Source organism: Mustela putorius, unplaced genomic scaffold, assembly GCF_011764305.1.
Source record: "Mustela putorius furo isolate JIRA1106 unplaced genomic scaffold, ASM1176430v1.1 tig00003845_pilon_pilon_pilon, whole genome shotgun sequence".
NCBI lineage: Eukaryota > Metazoa > Chordata > Mammalia > Carnivora > Mustelidae > Mustela > Mustela putorius.
The window spans coordinates 21,791,502-21,810,975 of record NW_025421998.1 but is presented as its reverse complement, the minus strand read 5'-3'; the positions used below and the strand labels follow the sequence as shown (position 1 = coordinate 21,810,975).

Here is a 19,474-nt window from a genome sequence, read left to right as displayed (position 1 = left end):
CACGCCTTCTCTCTCTTAAATAAATAAATAAAATCTTAAGTAAAAAAGAAAAGGTTTATAGTCTTAGCCTTTACCATCCTATTAAGATTTATTTACCATAATTGATGACTTATTCTCATGAGTATGCTTAAAAGAAGTAATGAGGGTGGTGACTTCTCTGTCATCCTTTTAATACGTGGTTCCTCCAGGCAACTAGAATATCATGGGTAGATCTGCATGTAAAAGTTCCCATTATTAATGGGAACTGAACTGATGATTAGAAAGCAGCAGTTTCAATGAACAGTTTTGAATTTCCGTATGTAAAAGTTGGACCGAACAAATAAAAATTAAACCTTTAGGAAAGATAGATCCAAATTTAACACATTGATCTTCAGAGAAAATTGTTAAATATACATTTTAGGAATCATTTTAAATATTTTAATTTGTTTTCCCTGAGAATTTAAGTATCACCATATAGCTTTCCCTGAAATCTGGAAACAAAATTAAATCTTTCTTTTTTTTAAGATTTTATTTATTTATTTGACAGAGAGAGATCACAAGTAAGGCAGAGAGGCAAGCAGAGAGAGAGAAGCGGGCTCCCCACTGAGCAGAGAGCCCAATGCGGGGCTCAAACCCAGGACCCTGAGATCATGACCAGAGCCCAAGGCAGAGGCCCAACTCACTGAGCCACCCAGGCGCCCCTCTCTGGCTATTTCTTTCACTATCTTTCTCTCTCAAATAAATAAATAAAATCTTTAAAAAATATGCTGTTTTCAACAGCATAAAAATGATGCTATTATTTGAATTTGCCTCATATCTGTATATTCAACTTTGTGTGCATTCATTCATTTTAGACTCCAATTTTGGATTCTGCTTCTATTTTTAAAAATAAATAAACTTTCTTATAAAGCTAGCAAAAAAACAAGTGCTTTTTATTTAATATATTCTCCAGTTGGGAATGGCCACAGAATCTAAGAGGCCACATGTTATGAGGTCAATGAAATCATGCATTTGTTGTGGAGCTTAAGTGCTTTTGTTGAGTCCCTGGGTAGTTTGACAGGATTTCCGGGTTAAATGAGAACCACCTTTGATATCATGGGATGCCTTGCCCTGGTTGTGCAATGTAACCATTAAAACCAAGCAAACCTGTTCAACTACTTCAATCCTGTTTCTTCTGTATCCAGATCAGGTTATTCCCATGCACATGTGGTTCCATAGAATATTTACCACCTGACAAGAAGGATGGCAAAAATTTCTGTGGACTTACTGAATTTAAAAAAAAAAAAAAAACTAATTTGAAAATATGCCATGAGTCCACTGGAGCTGGGAAGACACTATGGGAAAAAAAAACAGGCTTTATTGTCTGGGTAAAATTCGGATTCAGCCAAGAACAGGTGTCATGAAATGCAATTGTTCTTGACAGGTGGCTCTCTCCCTTTCTTCTTTCTGCCCACCTGGGCTACCTACAAACGCCTTTGTTCCTCATCCTAGACCTATACCACAGGTGTGGTAGGCGTGGCACTGCTTCCCACGCAGGCCCAGGTCCAGGTCAGTGGCCTAGGAATGGGTGGATTTGTTCTTGCTCTGGGGCAGAAAGGAGGAGACAACACATTAAGTCCTAGTTTCAGTCATTTCAAATTTCTGTGGTTTTTACATGATGACCTTAAGGGTCAGTCATCTATTTCCTTTGAAGTAGATGATTCATTTTTTATGCGTTTTATTCTGCCTTCCAAATTTATTTTGAGAAGCACGTGGATCAACTAAGTTTGAACTCGGTTTTAACTGATGCTTAATTTGCTAAATCTCAAGTATTTAGCCCTCAAAAATAAGTAAGTAAGTAAGTAAGTAAGTAAATAAAAGTTACAATCCCAAAAAATGGACTGGGAAATTTGATTTTTAAAAAGAGGGAAAGAAATCGCTACCATTTCTTTGGGCAGTTCTGTGTTGTAACTTTCCACTTCAACATCTGAAACTTCTAGGGTTTCTGTTACAAAAACTGGTCTTGCATAAGGTTTTTCCTTCTTTGTTTTGTTTTATAACATTTTGAGCCTGCAACTTCTTTGCTGCATTATGAGGAAATTTTGGGTTCTAAAACATGTAAAGATATGCAGATTATTAATTGTGTCTGTGTAGGGAACAAATGATTACTGAAGACCTACTATGTGCTAGTCACTGTGTGCCCAAGATATAGTCATGATGTTCCCAGTCCCATTGGGGAAATTTATACATATCTGAATAATCATGAAGTCATCAGAGGTTGTTAAAAGAGATATTTACAAAGGACCACCAGGACCAGACAATGCAATGACCTCTTGTACCAGAGAGAGAGAGGCAAGAAATGTGGTAATATTTGACCAAGGTCTTAAAGGATGACTACAGATTCACTCAGTGGGTTTCCCCTGTGGGAGTAGACATTCCAATCACAGGGAACATTGTTTGCAAAAGCACAGAGGCCTGAAATGCAAGATAAATCCTGAAAGTGGCCTGGAATCACTGGAATTTAGGGTACAAAGATTAAGCATAACTTTCTTTCACCAGTTGGCTGGCTCTCAGCTGCCTCTCACATTCTCCTGTTTTACTCCTGCTTTAGCCCCCAATACAACAGAGCTTTCTTTCTCACCCAGCATCTCTGGCTGTTGAGTAGGTGATCTCTCGGCTAGTTTATGAGCGTCAGACTCTTTTCATGAACGGGACACACCTTGTGCCTCTCAGTGTCTATTACTCTCTTTAAAAAACCAGTTTGCCTAGGCTGATTATTCTTCCTATCAATTGGGGTTTATTACCAAAGACTTGTGACTGTTTTCAAGTCAAGTCTATCCTTGAGGAGTAAAGATTTGTCATCATTTGGGATGATTAAGGAATATGTTGCACATTCTGAAAATAATCCTGAGAGGTATTCCAAAAATGTTTTGAGAAGTGCTGACATCATTTTATAGCCTTTTAAGGTGATTCTCGGAGAACACTCCTTTGGATATGCAAATTCTAGTATATTTTAAAATAGTCACATATTGTTCATTTTTGGGTGTGAAAATGATATTGTGGTTATATCTCTTTAAAAATCATATTTTAGAGATGCATACTGAAATACTAAGGTGAGATGTGCTTTAAAATAATCCAGTGGTGGGAGGAGAGGGCAGTGTGGGGAGTACAAATGAATTCGAGGGCAGCCATATGAGGTTCATTGTATTTGGTCCTGCACATCTTTTTTTCGCACATGTTCAAAACTTTGAATAATAAAAGGTTTTTTTAAAAGTCACATTATAGTCACCCTTCATCTTGAACTTGTGGGTTGGAAAGGCATAATCGTTTTCACAAATATAAAGATGCACGTAGGGGCGCCTGGGTGGCTCAGTGGGTTAGGCCGCTGCCTTCAGCTCAGGTCATGATTGCAGGGTCCTGGGATCAAGCCCCACATCGGGCTCTCTGCTCAGCCGGGAGCCTGCTTCCTTCTCTCTCTCTCTGCCTGCTTGTGATCTCTCTCTGTCAAATTAAATAAATAAATTAATTAATTAAATAAAGATGCACCTATACTTCAATGTCATCAGTTCACTATCCCCTCCGTAGGTTGAGAGAATCTTGAGTTTTTTATGAGGACCTCTAATACCTTTTGCTATAAAGAATTTTAGTATATATTCATATGCTGATAAACAGTCTTTTGGGAATTCTAAAGATAACTACGTAGGCAACTAAATATATACTGTAAAACAAGAAATTAATGTATACTAAAAATTCTACCTTTTACCCCAAAGAGTGCCTGACTTCTTATTTTAGCTCATCATTGTTTTTTATTTAAGTTTATTTTATTTTAAAGTTTTATTCATTTATTTGACAGAGGGCGAGACAGTGAGAGAGAAGGAATGTAAGCAGGGGGCATGGGAAAGGGAGAAGCAGGCTCCCCACTGAGCAGGGAGCCTGACACACGGGGCTGATCCCAGGATTCTGGGATCATGACCCAAGTCAAAGGCAGACGCATAATGACTGAGCCAACCAGGCGTCCCTGTTCTTAATTTTACAGTATTTCTGCACTATGAACACTAATGAATAAATATTATCAAATGTAAATATAGAGATATTTTTCTATTACAATGTATCAAGTTACAATGACTTGTTTGTCCTCTTTATAAGTTCCCTCCTCCACCTATTGAAAAAAAAACTTTTAAGAACTCCAGGCATTCCTGGACAGTAAAGATCTTGTTGAAGTCAGGTCTCTCTGCCATTCAAACTGTTTAGTCTGCAGAGTAGCTTATAGAATGGGATGTCTTCAGAGCCTCTCCAACATACAAAATGCTTTGTTATAGAGATGGTAAGGTGACTCAGTGGGTCCTCTTCTTCCCTGGGAGAGCCCACAGACTCCAGAGCACCAAGCAAACTCACCAGTCTGAGCTCACCTTCTGACCTCAGAGATCCACTGGAGATGAACAATTGGGGCAGGGTTGTGGTCTTCCTATTTGAGTCAGTCCTGGACTCATAATACATGCATTTTGTAGTGGTCTCCTTGGCCCAAATTATGTTTAATTAACACTTTCCTTTCATAAATCACCTCTACAAATTTCAATTTATACATTTTCCAGGACACTTTGCCTTTAGGTGAAAGTATCCCAAAGTGTGACTAAGGTTCATTTGCACACACATCGTTTGGAATGCTTGGAGAGCCGCCCCTCACCACACACGTTCCAGAACAGATCACTGGAAGCAAGGCCTGGGCACAAGGCCTGGGCACAGGTACTGTGTACTTGTCTAGTACACAGTAACGACTCACAGCTAAGCTTTAGGGGAAGTTTCCAATTGGCTATGGGATGGCAAGAAGAAGAACAATAAACCACCACTCCACTCCTGCCCGCGACAGTCTTTAGAAGTCTGTTTAGAAGACAGTTGTAAGATACACTGTTGATTTAACAACAGCTTCTTGTGCAAAAAGAAGTCCTACATTTTGGGCAGAATTTTAGAAATATTAAGTGCAAAACTATCCGTCAGTTCTTAGAACGATAACATTGCACATAAGTTTACTGGTTATCATTTAATACTAAGCTCTTTTAAAATACTGATTTAAAGTTGTTCTCATCCTTTTAATTTTTGTTTTGTTTTTGTTTTTTTAAGTGTGAGGTTTTGTTTTGTTTTGTTTTGTTTTGCCAACAAGGAGATACTAATTAGGCAAGTTGTTTTAGGATATCAGTCTTCAAATTTTACCTTTATCTATACTATCATGTAGGAAGACTTTACAGAAGATATAAAGGCCAAGGAGAGCTTTAAGGGAATGGAGGTTTTGAATATTCCGTTTCCCTTAGCATTCCTTAAAATTGATCTGAAGAAATAACTTCTGGAGAGGGGACCAAGGTGGTGACATAGGAGGCTCTTGAGCTCCCCTCTCCCATGGACTCACTGAGAGCACAGCTACACATGGAGCAGCTCTTACTGAAAGAGACCCAGAAACTAGCTAAGCAACTTCTACACATCAGATGAGTAAGAAAATACCCACATCAAAACAGGTAGGAAAGGCTGAGACACACTCTTGCCATAAACCTCCCCCCACTCTCTGCACTCCTAACTCCCAGTTTCTCCGTGAAGAGTGAAGGGTTTGGACTCCACATTTAGTGCCCCACTCGTAAGACTTCTACTTGGCTGGCCCCCAAAAAACCCACCTTTGAAAGTCAATGGAGCTGACATCCATAAGACCCACAAGACCATAGCAGAAAAGATAGTATCATCTATAAGTGATGCTGGGAACACTTGGCAGCCATGTGCAAAAAGAATGAAACTAGACCCCTGTCTTAACACCCTCCCCAGAACCAACTCAAGTGGAGTTAGTGGATTAAAGACTCGGCTGGGGGCGCCTGGGTGGCTCAGTGGGTTAAGCCGCTGCCTTTGGCTCAGGTCATGATCTCACGGTCTAGGATCAAATCCCGCATTGGGCTTTCTGCTTAGCAGGGAGCCTGCTTCCCTCTCTCTCTCTCTCTGCCTGTCTCTGTCTCCATCTACTTGTGATCTCTCTGTCAAATAAATAAATAAAATCTTTAAAAAATAAATAAATAAAGACTCGGCTGTAAGGCCTGAAACTGTAAAACTCTTGGAAGAAAACTCAGGGGGGGAAGCTCTTTCAAACTGATCTTGGCAATGATTTTTTTTTTTTTAATTAGTCAACAAAAGCAAAAATAAACAAGTGAGACTAATAAAACTAAAAGGTTCTGTACAGCATAGGAAACCATCCCCAAAATGAAAAGGCAGCCTATGGAATGTGAGAAAAATATTTGCAAACCACATACCCAGTAAGGCATTAATATCCAAAATAAATAAGGAATTCATATAACTTAATAGCAAGAATGGAAATAACCCAATTAGAAAATAGGCAAAGGATATGAATACACACTTTTCCAAGAAAGAAATGCAGATGGCCACCAGGTACTATGAAAAGGTACCCAACATCACTAATCGTCAGGGAAAGGCAAATCAAAACCACAATGAGATATTATCTCACACCTGTTAGAATGGCTGTCCTCTGAAAGAGAAGAGATGTCAAGTGTTGGTGAAGACGTGGAGAAAAGGGAAAACTTGTTCATTGTTAGTGGAAATGTAATCTGGTGTAGTCACTGTGGAAAATGGTATGGAGGTTTCTCACAACATTAAAACTAGAACTACCATGTGGTCCAACAATTCCACTTCTGGGTACATATCTAAAGGAAAGTAAGTAACTGTCTTGAACAGATAACTGGACTCCCATGTTTATTGCAGTGTTATTTACAATATCCAAGGTGGGGAAACAGTTTAAGTGTTCATTATTTGTGAATGGATCAAAAAAATATGGTATATGTCTACATATACAGTGCAATATTATTCGGTCTTAAAAAAGAAGGAAATCCCTTCATTTGCAGCAATCTAGATGACCAGAGGGCATAATGGTAAGGAAATAAGCCAAAGAGAGAAAGGCACATATTACATGGCATCCTGTATATCTGGGATCTAAAAAATAAAATCATAGAAACAGAGAGTAGGCAAGTAGTTTACAGTGTCTGGAAAGTGATGGAAATAGAGGGAGATTGGTAAAAGGGCACAAACTCCAGTTATAAGATGAACAAGGTTTGCAGGTCTAATGCGTAATATGACAGTAGTTGATAACACTGCATTGTACAATTGAGATTTGCTTAGAGAGAACTTAAATGGTCTCACACACACAAAGTGATGTGATGGATATATTAATTAACTCAGTGGAGTGAATCCTTTCACAATGTATAATATAGCAAATCATCACATTGTACATTTTAAATATCTAATTATTTTATTTGTAAGTTACTCATCAATAAAGCGAAGAAGATAATTTTTAAAACATGGAGGATATATTTCCAGCTCTGCTTCTGCACAGCCATTCCTCATTATCTCATATTTTAAAGAAGAGAGGCCCCCTTATCACCCTAATCTTTCTATAGCATATTATCCTACAGTAGAAAAACCTCTGTACCCCACTGATATAATTAGAAATATGTTTCTAATATAGCATCGGTATTGGTATCAGTGTTGAGAAAGGGAGTCATACTGATGAATGAATAACAAGTTCTTTTGTAGTTAGATGGTTTCCTACTTTGCTTTCAGTAAAATCGCAAGAATATCTATAATCAGTTGTCAACTGATAATTAAAAACAAAATTTGGTGCTAGGTTTCCCCATGATTTTTGGCATATGGCTGAAAGTGCAAGGAATTGAGGGCATTGTTGGGACAAAGCTCCTTCTATCCCCACCAACCTATTTACATAAACAGTTTTTTTCTCAACATTTTCAAAACACAAAAAGGTGGGAGTGTAAAACTGATGTTGAACCCTGTCTTAATTTAGCCACAAGTAGTAAGGAAATATGGCTAAATTGATACCTGACCTAATTTTCACAAAAATTAGATACTTGACATAATTTTTGCAAAACTAGCCAGTCCCCGTCCAGCTCATTAAGATGCATCTAAAATAAAGAATGTGATTTTTCTGTCTAATTACTTAGCAAAATTTTTAATACAACCCATTTGTTTTCATCAGTAGTATGCTAATAGTAGTTGAGATAACTTGATCCATAATAATTTTTAAATACAACTTCATGGTCACCACAAATAAAAAAATACAATTTCAACATACATGCCTTTTGTTGTGATAAGGTAATTGACCAAAGTCTTTGAAGAATAAAAATATGTCATATTAGGATGGAGGTTTTTGGTAGAAGCAGAATAGAAATATGAGTTCAAGGAGAGAAAGGAAAGATGCAAAATCTCTGATTATTAAAGAACAACTTGTTTGTGTATTTTTGAAAAAATAGATGATGTGGTATTTAGATTCTATTCAGTGTATCTTGTAAGTGGTGTTAGGTATGTATATATTTTTTAATGATAATATTTACAGTGCCCCGGAAGTTACATCCTTTGCAAGTATTTTAACTTGAGATAAAAAGTTTTGGATGTCAGCTTAATAATGTGCCAGAAGATACAAAGCTTTACATAATTATTTTGGAAGTGTTTGCAAGTAAAAAGTTTGAAGACCACTATTTTAGGAAACCAGTCAGAGATCAGTGTGTATAATGGGGAGGAATGGAGAGAAATTGGGTAGGCCACCAGTTAGGAGACAATTGATTTTTTTCCAGATGTAAGGAATTTGAACTGTATCAAGTTCATATTCATGGAAATGAAGAGAAGCAGACTGAATTCAAAAGCTACTAAGAAATAAGAATTATTAGTATCAGCCCTTGCTTCATTTCATTTTCAATTTTAAATATTGCCCAAACAGAATTTTCCGATGTTTTCTATCTGTAGACTCTGCCTGGACCTGGTCTGGAGCTCCTTGCTACCCACCTTTCTCACCCTTCCTCCCTCCCTCTCTTGCCCTCCTATTCATCAGACACTCTGCTAAGTGCTGAGACTTCTGAAACAGTTAGTATCAGGTCCCTGGCCTCTGATAGCTTCCGGTTTAGTAGAGAAGCTTATGGCTAAGTATGATGCCAAGAGAGATGTATGGCGCATACTACTCCACCTCTCTCCCCTTGTAACATGCTAGAGGACAGAGAGCTAGAGCTTCCATTTCCCAGACTTCCTCAGATTCCATATGTGGCCCAGCTTTTGCCAAAGCAGACATATGAAAGTTATATTTGGAAGGCAGAAGTGAGACAGAGGTGGCGCTTTCTGCTGTTTCCACTAGCAAGCAGAGATAAGGAGACTCTGGTTTTTCTCTGGCAATGTAGAGGAGGCTCCAGAGTCTGGCACCTATTTCTGTGGGTGCCAGGGACATCCGTTTTGATGGGCATGGATCTGCCCTGAAGCAATGTGCCTGGAGCCAGGAGTTGAGGCTGCTATTTCCTTACTGCTCAGCTTTCTGGTCATTCCCCAGTTCTCTGACCATTGCACAGGTGGGCACTTCTGGGGATTATTCCTGGAAGCTCATCTTGAAGTCTGTCTCTCCATGCTTTCCAACTGTTTTATAAACACGTAGTTCTGTATAAATACCTTTGAGTTTAAATTAGCTAGAATAGCTTCTTTTATTGGCAACCAAATCTTGACTAACACAGATGAGGCCCCTCATTCTTCCCAGCCTCCTATCAGCCTCCTGTTTTCCCCTACATCTCTTTCTTGTCAACCAGCTGTTAACATGTGGGGCAGTGATAGCTCTGGAGTTGCTGCTTGAGTTGCTACTATTTCTCCTCTGTGTGCTTTACTTTTCAGAACTGGTCTCTGGCAAGCTCTGACTGGTCCTGGTTCTGGTGAACTGGAGTCTCTTACCCTGGTGAAGGCTATTCATAGACAGATCTAAATGGTGGCTTCAGAACAATTAAACCCTGACATACTGTCTACTCTGTCTGCCTCTGTGTTCCACTCACCTGCTTCGGACTCTAGTCCCTCTTTCTGTGTCCTTTGGACAGGGTGTCTTACTCCCCTTGCTCTGCCTCTGTGTTCCACTCACCTGCTTCGGACTCTAGTCCCTCTTTCTGTGTCCTTTGGACAGGGTGTCTTACTCCCCTTGCTCCTCCTCCGCACTGTGACTTCCTGTAACTGGGTCATTTCCTTTAGAGCATTGATTCTGTTTATTTGGCCTAAGAAGTCCCCTGAGGAGCTCATTTAACATGCAGATTCCCCAACTCAACCCTGAAAGAGTAGGTCTGAGATAGAGCTGAAGTCTACATTTTTAACACTCTCAGCAGGGCATTGTGACCCACTTGGGCCTTATACTAGACCTTGACAATTCTGCGATGTTAGTGTGTAAACCACTTGAGTGGTTAGGACAGAGATTAGGGTCTAACTCCTTCCCTTTTCCCTGTTCTGTGAAGGATGAGAAAAGAGAGACAATAAAGGGAGCCCCTAGGTTGTAAATTTGGATGACTATGATTCTGATTGTAGCACTGGTTCAAAGAGGAAAATTAAGAAGGGAAACCTGTTTGTGGAGGAAATAATGAGTTCCACTTGAGACATGTCGGGTTTGACATCCAAACGAAGATGATATATTGTTGGCAGCTTGTAATGGATTGATGATTCATGTCTGAGGGTTGATTAGTGGGTTGGATTCTCTGTTGTGTGGACTTCAGAGAATCACTGCTGCAGCTAAATTATTTCTGTAGTGTGGTACAACCATGATTGTCCTGAAGATGACATACATCTATTTGTGTCTTTCCAATATGACATGGAATCAAATATATTTTGTATTTTTTACCAAATTGGGTAAAAGGAAAGGTGAGAAGATTCATGGTAAGATAACCAGTGTTATAGGTCACCTAGGAGATGCCTAAGATCCAGCTCTTTCCCTTAGAGCTCTCCTTTTCTCTCCCTCAGTCCTTCCTTCCCTTTCCTCTACCCTGCTGACAAATATACATTAGGTATGTAAATTGGGGAAGGAAAAATTATAAGGATAAATGTAAGAGAAGAGATTAAAACCCAAAACTGCAGATAAAACAGTAAGTGTAAATGTTTCACAGGTCTTTGTGTAAAGGAGAACTCTTTATTTTTTTCTTCCAAACCATTGTAAAAGTTCTGTTTCTTCTCTAGGACTTAAAGTCGCTGTTTAGGAGTGGTTTTCAAACTTTCTTTGAGTGAAATCTTTTTTTTTTCTTTTTTAAAGTTTTTATTTATTTATTTGAGAGAGAGAGAAAGCATGAGAAGAAGGGTGAGGGTCAGAGGGAGAAGCAGACTCCGCGCCGGGCAGGGAGCCCAATGCAGACTTAGTCCGGGGACTCCAGGATCATGACCTGAGCTGAAGGAAGTTGCTTAACCAACGGAGCCACCCAGGTGCCCCTCTTTGAGTGAAATCTTATGCAGAAAAAGTATTTCAGAAATGTAACTATACTTGATTGAAATCAAATATATACCATTTACTCATTCTAAACATGTTGCCGAGGTTCCATGAGAACAGTGAGACTGTTTTGATGGAGATAAAAGTTTAAAGCTAGGGTTTAAGGACAATCATTCTATGTGAGCAAACAAATGTCTTTGCAAGTCTGATAAAATCCTGATTCATTCAGAAGAGTAGTTACAAATGAACACTTAAAAACAAAAACGTGTTTTGCAATCTTGGCATACTGAAAGTAAACTGATATGGTACCAGAACCCTAATTCTGAAATCTACCCTATAATTATTTAACTTTGCCAGGGGTCAGTCATAAATATTCATTGAACTCTTAGTATATTCTAGATACCGAGGTTGTATTAGAGAAAACAGACATGGAATTTATGGCCTAGCAGGGAAGGTAGACACTAAAAAAAAAAAGTTGTAAGTAATTTACAAGTACATAAACTACAACTTGAAAAAAATCCTGAGTATGTTGGGAATGTACAACAGGAGACCTAACCTTGTATAGGATGTTCTTCCTAAGGAAATGGTGTTTAAGTTGAGACATAAAAGGTGACTAGGCAAAGGGAAAGGCAAAAAATGTATTCCAGGTCCATGGGCCACAACATGTAAAGGCCCAAAGGTAGGAGAGGGCCTGGGCTATTTGAGAAACTGAAAGTCAACATGGCTTTTCCCCAACAAAGCTGGAGAGAGTAGTGAGCTACTGATAGAGACTGAATTGTACAAGGCTTTCTAGCCAATGCACGGGAGTAATTTGTAAAGTTATTAATTGATGTGTTTTTAATGCCAGTATTACTATTAACTGTCAACCCTCCACCACTTGGGCTATAAGCCAAGATTATTCCCCTAAGAGGTGGAGGAAGTGCTTCAAAGAAAATCAATAACGGAAACTTTAAATATTTGGCTAAGTCCAAGCCAAAAAAATAAAATAAAATAATAGGCTGGACAGTAGAAAAATTGGGACCATATGCTTACTGAGTGAGAGTAAAGCCAAGCACCTGCCTAGGGTACCTGAGAAAAGGAACCTAGAAGATGAAGGTGATCCCCAGAGGGCTGTGGGGAGCAGCCCAGTATTTTCCAGTGTGACCAGAAAGTGACACTAAAAGGTAGGCTGACCAGGAGGTTGCTTGTGAGGCAGCGCAAATACTGAGGGCAGCAAGTGTCTAGAGTGGGAAGGACAAGGGATCAGTACATTGGGGTGGGGTTAGAGGCCATCAGTTAATATTTCTTGTATCATCCTGACATATCTATGTTAAGTATTGGGTGTTAATCTGAAAGGTGGTAGAAAGCCACTAAGGGATTTTTTAAGATTTTGTTTTATTTGAGGGAGCGAGTGAGCACAAGCAAGTGGAGCAGCAGAGGGAGATGGAGAAGTAGACTCCCTGCTGATCAGGGAGCTCAACGTGGGGCTTGATCCCATGACCCCGGATCATGACTTGAGTTAGAGGCAGATGCTTAACAACTGACTAAACCGCCCAGGCGCCCCTGAAGGTTTTTGTTGTTGTTGTTGTTGTTTTTAAGATTTATTTATTTATGAGAGAGAGGGTAGGAGGAGCAGAGGTGAGGGGAGCACAGATCCTTGCTGAGCATGGATCCTGACGGATGCAGGGCTAGATCCCACGAACCCGAGATCACGACCTGAGCCAAAATCAAAAGCTGGATGCCCAATCCGCTGAGCTACTGAGGCACCCCACCACTGAGGGATTTTAAATAGAAACCCGTCTTGATGATATCTATCTAACTGGGTACAGAGAACGGCTGGAAGTAGGTAGAACTGATCTTAAGGGAAAACGGCTAGAAGGATATTGCAGTAGTCTATGTAGGCAAGAGATGAAAATGGTCTGTACAAGGATGGTAGCAGGAAAGGATTCACAGATACCTGTCTTAGTCTGCTCAAGCTGCCATAATAAAATATGTAATAAAGACTGGGGGGCTTAAACAAGAGAAATTTATGTTCTCACAGTTGTGGAGGCTAATCATCCCAGATTAAAAGGTCTACCAGGGTTGGTTTCTGGTGGAAAGCTCTAGTCCTAGCTTGCATATGGCTTATATTGTGTCCTCACATGACAGAGATCTTTTTCTTTCTTCCTCTTATAAATGAACTCATTTAACTTTTGTTGCCTCCTAAAGCCCCTGTTTCCAGTTAGTCACTCTGGGGGTCAGGGGTTCAACAAAGGAGTTCAGGGAACACAATTCAATCCATAGCAATATATGATATCTTTAGGAAATAGTGCTTGATTGGATGTGGGAATGAGGTAGAAGAAGGTAGGGCAGTCAAGGATGAGCTTAGGTTACTGACTTGAGTAGAAGTAATAGTGCTATTTAGGGAGATTGGAATCCCTGTCAGTAGAGAATATTTAGGGGCAAAATATCTAAACCTAATGTTAAACTTACTTATTTTTCAAGTATCTATGAGACAGCAATAGGAAATATCAAGTGGGTAGTAGGTTCTATGGGCCTGGAATTCAGAAAAACATCTGGGGCACAGATGTAGATGTAGTAGGTCTCATCAGCCTATAGATGGTCATTAACCATTGGAGGGAAGGAGAGTCCACTGGGCGGTGGTTCTCAAACAGAAATGTGCATCAGAATCACTTGGCTAGCTTGTTAAAACACAGATTGCTTGGCCCCACCCCCAGAATTTCTGATACCACTGTATTTTTGGCAGCATATGAACGTTTTAGGGCCTTGGAAATATACTGGTAAATTACTTTCCAGAAAGCTCATAGCAATTTATGTCTTTATCAGATCAGTATGAGAAAGCCTATCTCACAGTATCCTTTATTGCATTGAATGTTATAATTTCTTAATCCCAAAGATTAAAAAAAGTGATCTCATTGCAATTTTACTTTGCACATCTGTGATTATCTGCGACAGTGAACATTTTTCCTGTTTTAAAATGCTGTTTGCAGGTCCTTTGGTTTTCAGTAAAAAGTTTTCTGTTTTTATGTATTTCTGTTTTAACACATACGTACTTTAGCCCCTTCAGTACACCACTGTATTTTGTGATCAGCATATTTGGGAGATAATTTGCACTGGTGATGTGTACCCTAATGCGTGTGAATTGAAAGAATTCGGCAGGTCTTTCATATTCATCTTTGTCAATATGATGAAAATACTCTGCTACTGATACTTTCTCAAATTGAATAATATAAAAATGAGGCCTAAATGGTGCTAGAGATAGTTTCCATGTGGGTGTAGGGTCAGTAAAACCAAGACGTTGTCATTCTGATTGAGGCTAGCTTGTCCTGTGGCTTTTTAAGGGGGCAGAGACCCAGAAATTCTTCCTCTTCTCTAAATGTGGAACACACTGGCCATGACCTAATGTTCCGTCTTACACCATCGCTCAGCATGTGAAAGCCAGCTCAACTGCTTAGCTAGATAGCAGCGAAACTACTAATGACAAAACCAGATCTGCCTGGGAGCTCAGCGGGCTGGTCTCTGTGGCTCTTTTAGTCAGAACCCTGTTACTTTTCAGACGGCCTGTTTCAGTCAGTGATGTTAGATGACTTGAAAGTATACTTCAGCGTATGCCCGAGACATCTTATGACTCTTTCCTGGCCTACAGTCTCCCCCGTTAATTTAAAATAACATCTGCCTTGGCCCCCTGTCATCACTTGCTTTGGCAACTGCCAATCTTGGCGCGCTGAAACTGGGCCTAGGTCTGGTTTGTTGGCTGGGAAGCAAGTGTTCCCACAGTCATCATCAAATTGCATTTCGTAAACACCCACCCTAGAGTTAGTTCATCACGGAGATACATTCTGGCTATTTGAAGTGAAAGAGAGCCAGCAGATTTTTCAGATAAAATGCACAGAGGCATAATATGGTGTCGTAGCAAGGGCAACTCCCTTCATATCCACAGGACATGGGATTTTGCAATATATCTTTACTCTGTATGGAGATTCTGAGACCAAGCACCTCTTCCTAGATTGGGAACAAAGGAGAGCACGATGGAGCGGACCTGAATTTTGAGTTGAAACAGACCGGTCTTCTGGCTGCGTGGCCTTGAGCAACTTTCTTCGTTTCTCAGAACTTCTTCCTTCATCTGTGAAGTGGGGTAATACATTTATTACAGGGCTATTGTGAGAATGTGGAAACATGTAAAACATTGCAGGTGTCCAAATGTCAGTTCCCTTCCCTTACTGACGAGGAGTAGCCGCCATTTTATGAAAGGACTTATCAGTGTGACTTCGATTCCGAAGGTAAGTGTGTCTTCTGGACAGCCTGCTGCTTGAATCACAATGGCTCAGCCACAAGGGCATGAGTAATTGTTTTATGGCTTTGAACTTCCTTTGGCACAGGGCCCCACCCAGCCCATGTGAAAATGAACACGACTGAGCGGCCAAGTGTTCCTCAATTGTTAGCACTCTCAACACAAATTTGTAAAAAGAATTTAAAGGCCAGAAATCAAATAACTCCAACTAAATATTGCTTAGGAAGACCAGGATTCCCAGCACATTCCCAGCACTCATTACATGTCATGTCCCCTTATTATGACTGTCTCTTCCATTTTTTTCTGTATTTCGTGATAAGAGGAAGAAACAAAGAGGTAGAAAGAAGAGAATATACCCGTTTGGGGCTGCATCGAAAACCCCTGATGCAGTTTCTGGCCAGGCCTCCTCTTTCTCTTTGCTGTAGATTTTTCAGGATTACAGGAACATCATCATTAAAACTTCTGAAAATCACAAAATCAATAAAAGCTTGCTGGGCTTTGTAAGATTGTATGGAAGAACTCAGCTTAGGCTCCACAGGTGCTGATCACCTCTCAGCCGTATCATAATTAACACAGAATTTCTGATCTCTTTGAGCAAGACACGGTTAACTTTGATTTATGCTGTTTTTACTCCAAAGAAAGAAATTCTTCTAAATTTAAAAAGCTTCATCCTTTAGACTATGTCTCCCCATAACCGCCAAACCCATCTAGTTGAAATTTGACACATGTAATTATTTGAATTTATTTTCCTTTAAGCACACTGAATACAGATAAGAAAATCAGAATTTAAATAAAATGTAGTATAATTTAGAGGATGGTTATTACCTTTATGAAAAAGATTTCCTTCTGTAGTTGGAAATTCTCTGGTTCAACTATGTCAGTGATAAGGTCATGGAAGAGACAGCAGGAATGCTTGAGGAGAGCTCTGGTCTATATTCTAGGGCCATTATCGACCAGTTTTGTCTCATTGGTTGTATCAAATAATCCTCTGGTGCTCAGTTCCTTAATATTAGGGGGTTCATCAAGATAATCTCTGTGGTTCCTTCTGTAAATTCAAGTTACAGGAACTTATTGTGTAAACCAAGACCCAAAACCTTAGGGGAGGAAAAAAACCACAAGGCCCAAATTTCTGTCTTGGACATTCTGAGTCTCATATCATTGTTAGTGGAGTCAGAAATTTCCCAAACTCCATTTAGCAATAATTCTTTAGTACTACCATTAAGTGCCACTGGTAATAGAATTCTAAGTATTTTGTTATAACAACAGCAATTTAATATTATATTCAAGGGCATATGGAAAAAAAGTGGTTCTAATAAAAAGCATACTGATATATCTCATATGATAATGAGCTTATTCAATAAGCTTGCAAAGTTTCTAGCTAATGCAATATTATGTTTTACAACTTTTATCTATGAAGTCTGTTAAGCAGTGTCTCTTCCCTTTGATTCAAATTTATGTTGACATTAGCAATTACATTTTCCTTCAAATCATACCTATCATAGTACATGACTTGAGTCCTAAATTTAAACTCATATTGCATTACAATTCCCTTGCTGCCTTCCAATACATTTAAGATGTATTGATGGTGTTACTCAACCACATTTTTGGACATTTAGGATAATTCATTATTTAAAACAAATTTGAGAACCGAAACTCCGCTAACCCGAAGAATGACTTTAAAACTGACTCACCCAATTTGGTAGTCAACCTATTTTTTTTAAGAAATCAGGTTTGAATGGAAAATGGAGAAAGCAAAAGGCTATTAATAATGACAGACAGTGGGTGTCTGAACAGGTGTAGTAGATTGTGGTGACAGACATGTGAAATTGGTGCTATTCTCAAGAACCACATCCCCATTTTTTTGTCACCTTCTCAGCAAATGGTGGTTTTATGATTCGGAAAAAGATGTACAGAAGGTTGAAACAAGACCATTAGGATCTTTTTTATTCAAGAGGATGAAACAGTTTTCACCTAAACCTTCAAGACTCAAAAATAAGAATGATTCTTAGGTGCTTTAATCTGATTTTTGCACCAATGAAGGAGATCGAACGTTTTCACGAGTGTTTTTCATGTCCGTGAACAGAAAGTCCTCCGTTTCGTACATCTGGGAAGTTTTCAGTTCTCACGCAACCTATGTCCTGAACATCGTCAGTTGCAACCTCTTTCCCATGTCTTCACTGTGACTGCATAGACTCACACCGTTGTCCTTACCTGACAACTGCACCAGCTCCCAGCTGCTCTTCCAGGTTTCAGTATTGATTCTCCATCCTGTCAACAAGCTGACCTTCTCAAACATGAGTCTGATCACAATCCTCCTCTTTTAACAAGCCATAGATGAATTTCCGTTAACTTGAAAATAAAATGTAAACCCTTAGTGTGACTTATAAGATCCATTGTGATCTGCCCCTCTGTTCAGCCTCACCTGCCAGCACTCTTTTCCGCTCTCCAGCTTCATTTCTTGGTCATGCTGAACCATATTTTAGTTTCCTAAATTCACCTTGTTTCTCATTACTCTTCACTGCACATACTGCTCCTCTTGCTTGGAATGACTTTTCTCCTATCTGGGAAGCTCTTACTATCCATTAAGATTCAGCCACCATCTCCTTTTTTCAACTTGAATCACTCTTTCGGGTTGGGTGTTACACCAGTGTGTTCCCGTGCATGCCCTATCGCATGACTCATTTTACTCCAAATTGCATTTCAGGGACACCTGGGTGGCTCAGTCAGTTAAGCCAGGTCATGATCCTGAGGTCTTGGGATTGAGCCCTGTGTTGGGCTTCCTGCTCAACCGGGATTTTGCTTCTCCTCTCTCTCTGCCCCTCCCCCCTACCTGTGTGTGCACTCGCATGCTCTCTCTCACTCACTCTCTCTCAAATAAATAAAAAAAAACTTAAAAAAAATTAAATTGCATATCATCATTGCATTTAGTGCCATTGTCAGTCTCCCTACACTGAGATTCTTGGAAGGGAAGGACTGTCTCATTTGTCCTTTTCTCACACCACTTAGCATAGTGCTTGGCACGGAGCAGGCATTCTGTAAATGTATGTTAAAATAACCAACATGTAAATAATCCAGGAAAGTAAAGTTCAACATGGAACACCTATTTTTTTTTAAGGTGGAACAACTTTAAAATGGGATTATTATGACAGATTCACATTATATTTAATACTACTAAAGCTGCTATAATATACAACAGAAATGTGACCCACAACAGTACAGATAACTCCGAATAATAAACATCATTTTCTCCTTGACTAGAAAGAACCACTAAACAACAACCTTTCCTGATACTCTTTTACTGGGTGGCTCAGTGGGTTGAGCCAATGCCTTCGGCTCAGGTCATGATCTCAGGGTGCTGGGATCGAGTCCCGCATTGGGCTCTCTGCTCAGCAGGGAGCCTGCTTCCCTCTCGATCTCTCTCTCTGCCTGCGTCTCCGACTACTTGTGATCTCTCTGTCAAATAAATAAATAAAATCTTTAAAAGGGGGGGGCACCTGGGTGGCTCAGTGGGTCAAAGCCTCTGCCTTCAGCTCAGGTCGTGATCCCAGGGTCCTGGAATCGAGCCCCAAATTGGGCTCTCGGCTCAGCGGGGAGCCTGCTTCCCCTTCTCTCTCTGCCTGCCTCAATGCCTACTTGTGATCTCTCTCTCTCTGTCTGTCAAATAAATAAATAAAATCTTTAAAAAAAAATAAATTAAAAAAAAAAGAAAAGAAAAGGAAGCCTCCCCCTCCCTCATAATTTCATGAGTTCATGATTTACCCTCTCAAGCTATGGTTGCTACTGGCATTTAAATCTCAGAAACTTCATGTGTTCCGGTTAAAACAGAAGAGAAAACTACTGAGTATACCTTTTCAACTGCTTCTGTAAAATGATTAGAAAATTTTATTTATATATTCGCAATGTACAGAATGTAATTCTGTGAAAAATGCAGGCTGCCACAGTAGGCTTTCTTAGGGAGGAACAATAGGCAAAGCAAGGACTAATCTCCA

The 19,474-nt window shown here is 39.7% G+C and overlaps 1 long non-coding RNA gene across 1 annotated transcript in view; it reads left to right on the top strand.

The window, feature by feature from the left end:
• The window catches only part of LOC123394874, a 46,512-nt gene extending 28,265 nt beyond the window's left edge, over positions 1-18,247 (top strand). Inside the window, exons 2-3 of the long non-coding RNA XR_006609605.1 lie at positions 15,201-15,474; positions 17,362-18,247. This is a non-coding gene — a long non-coding RNA (uncharacterized LOC123394874). The remainder of the gene's footprint in view (positions 1-15,200; positions 15,475-17,361) is intronic.
• Positions 18,248-19,474: the final 1,227 nt, after the last annotated feature.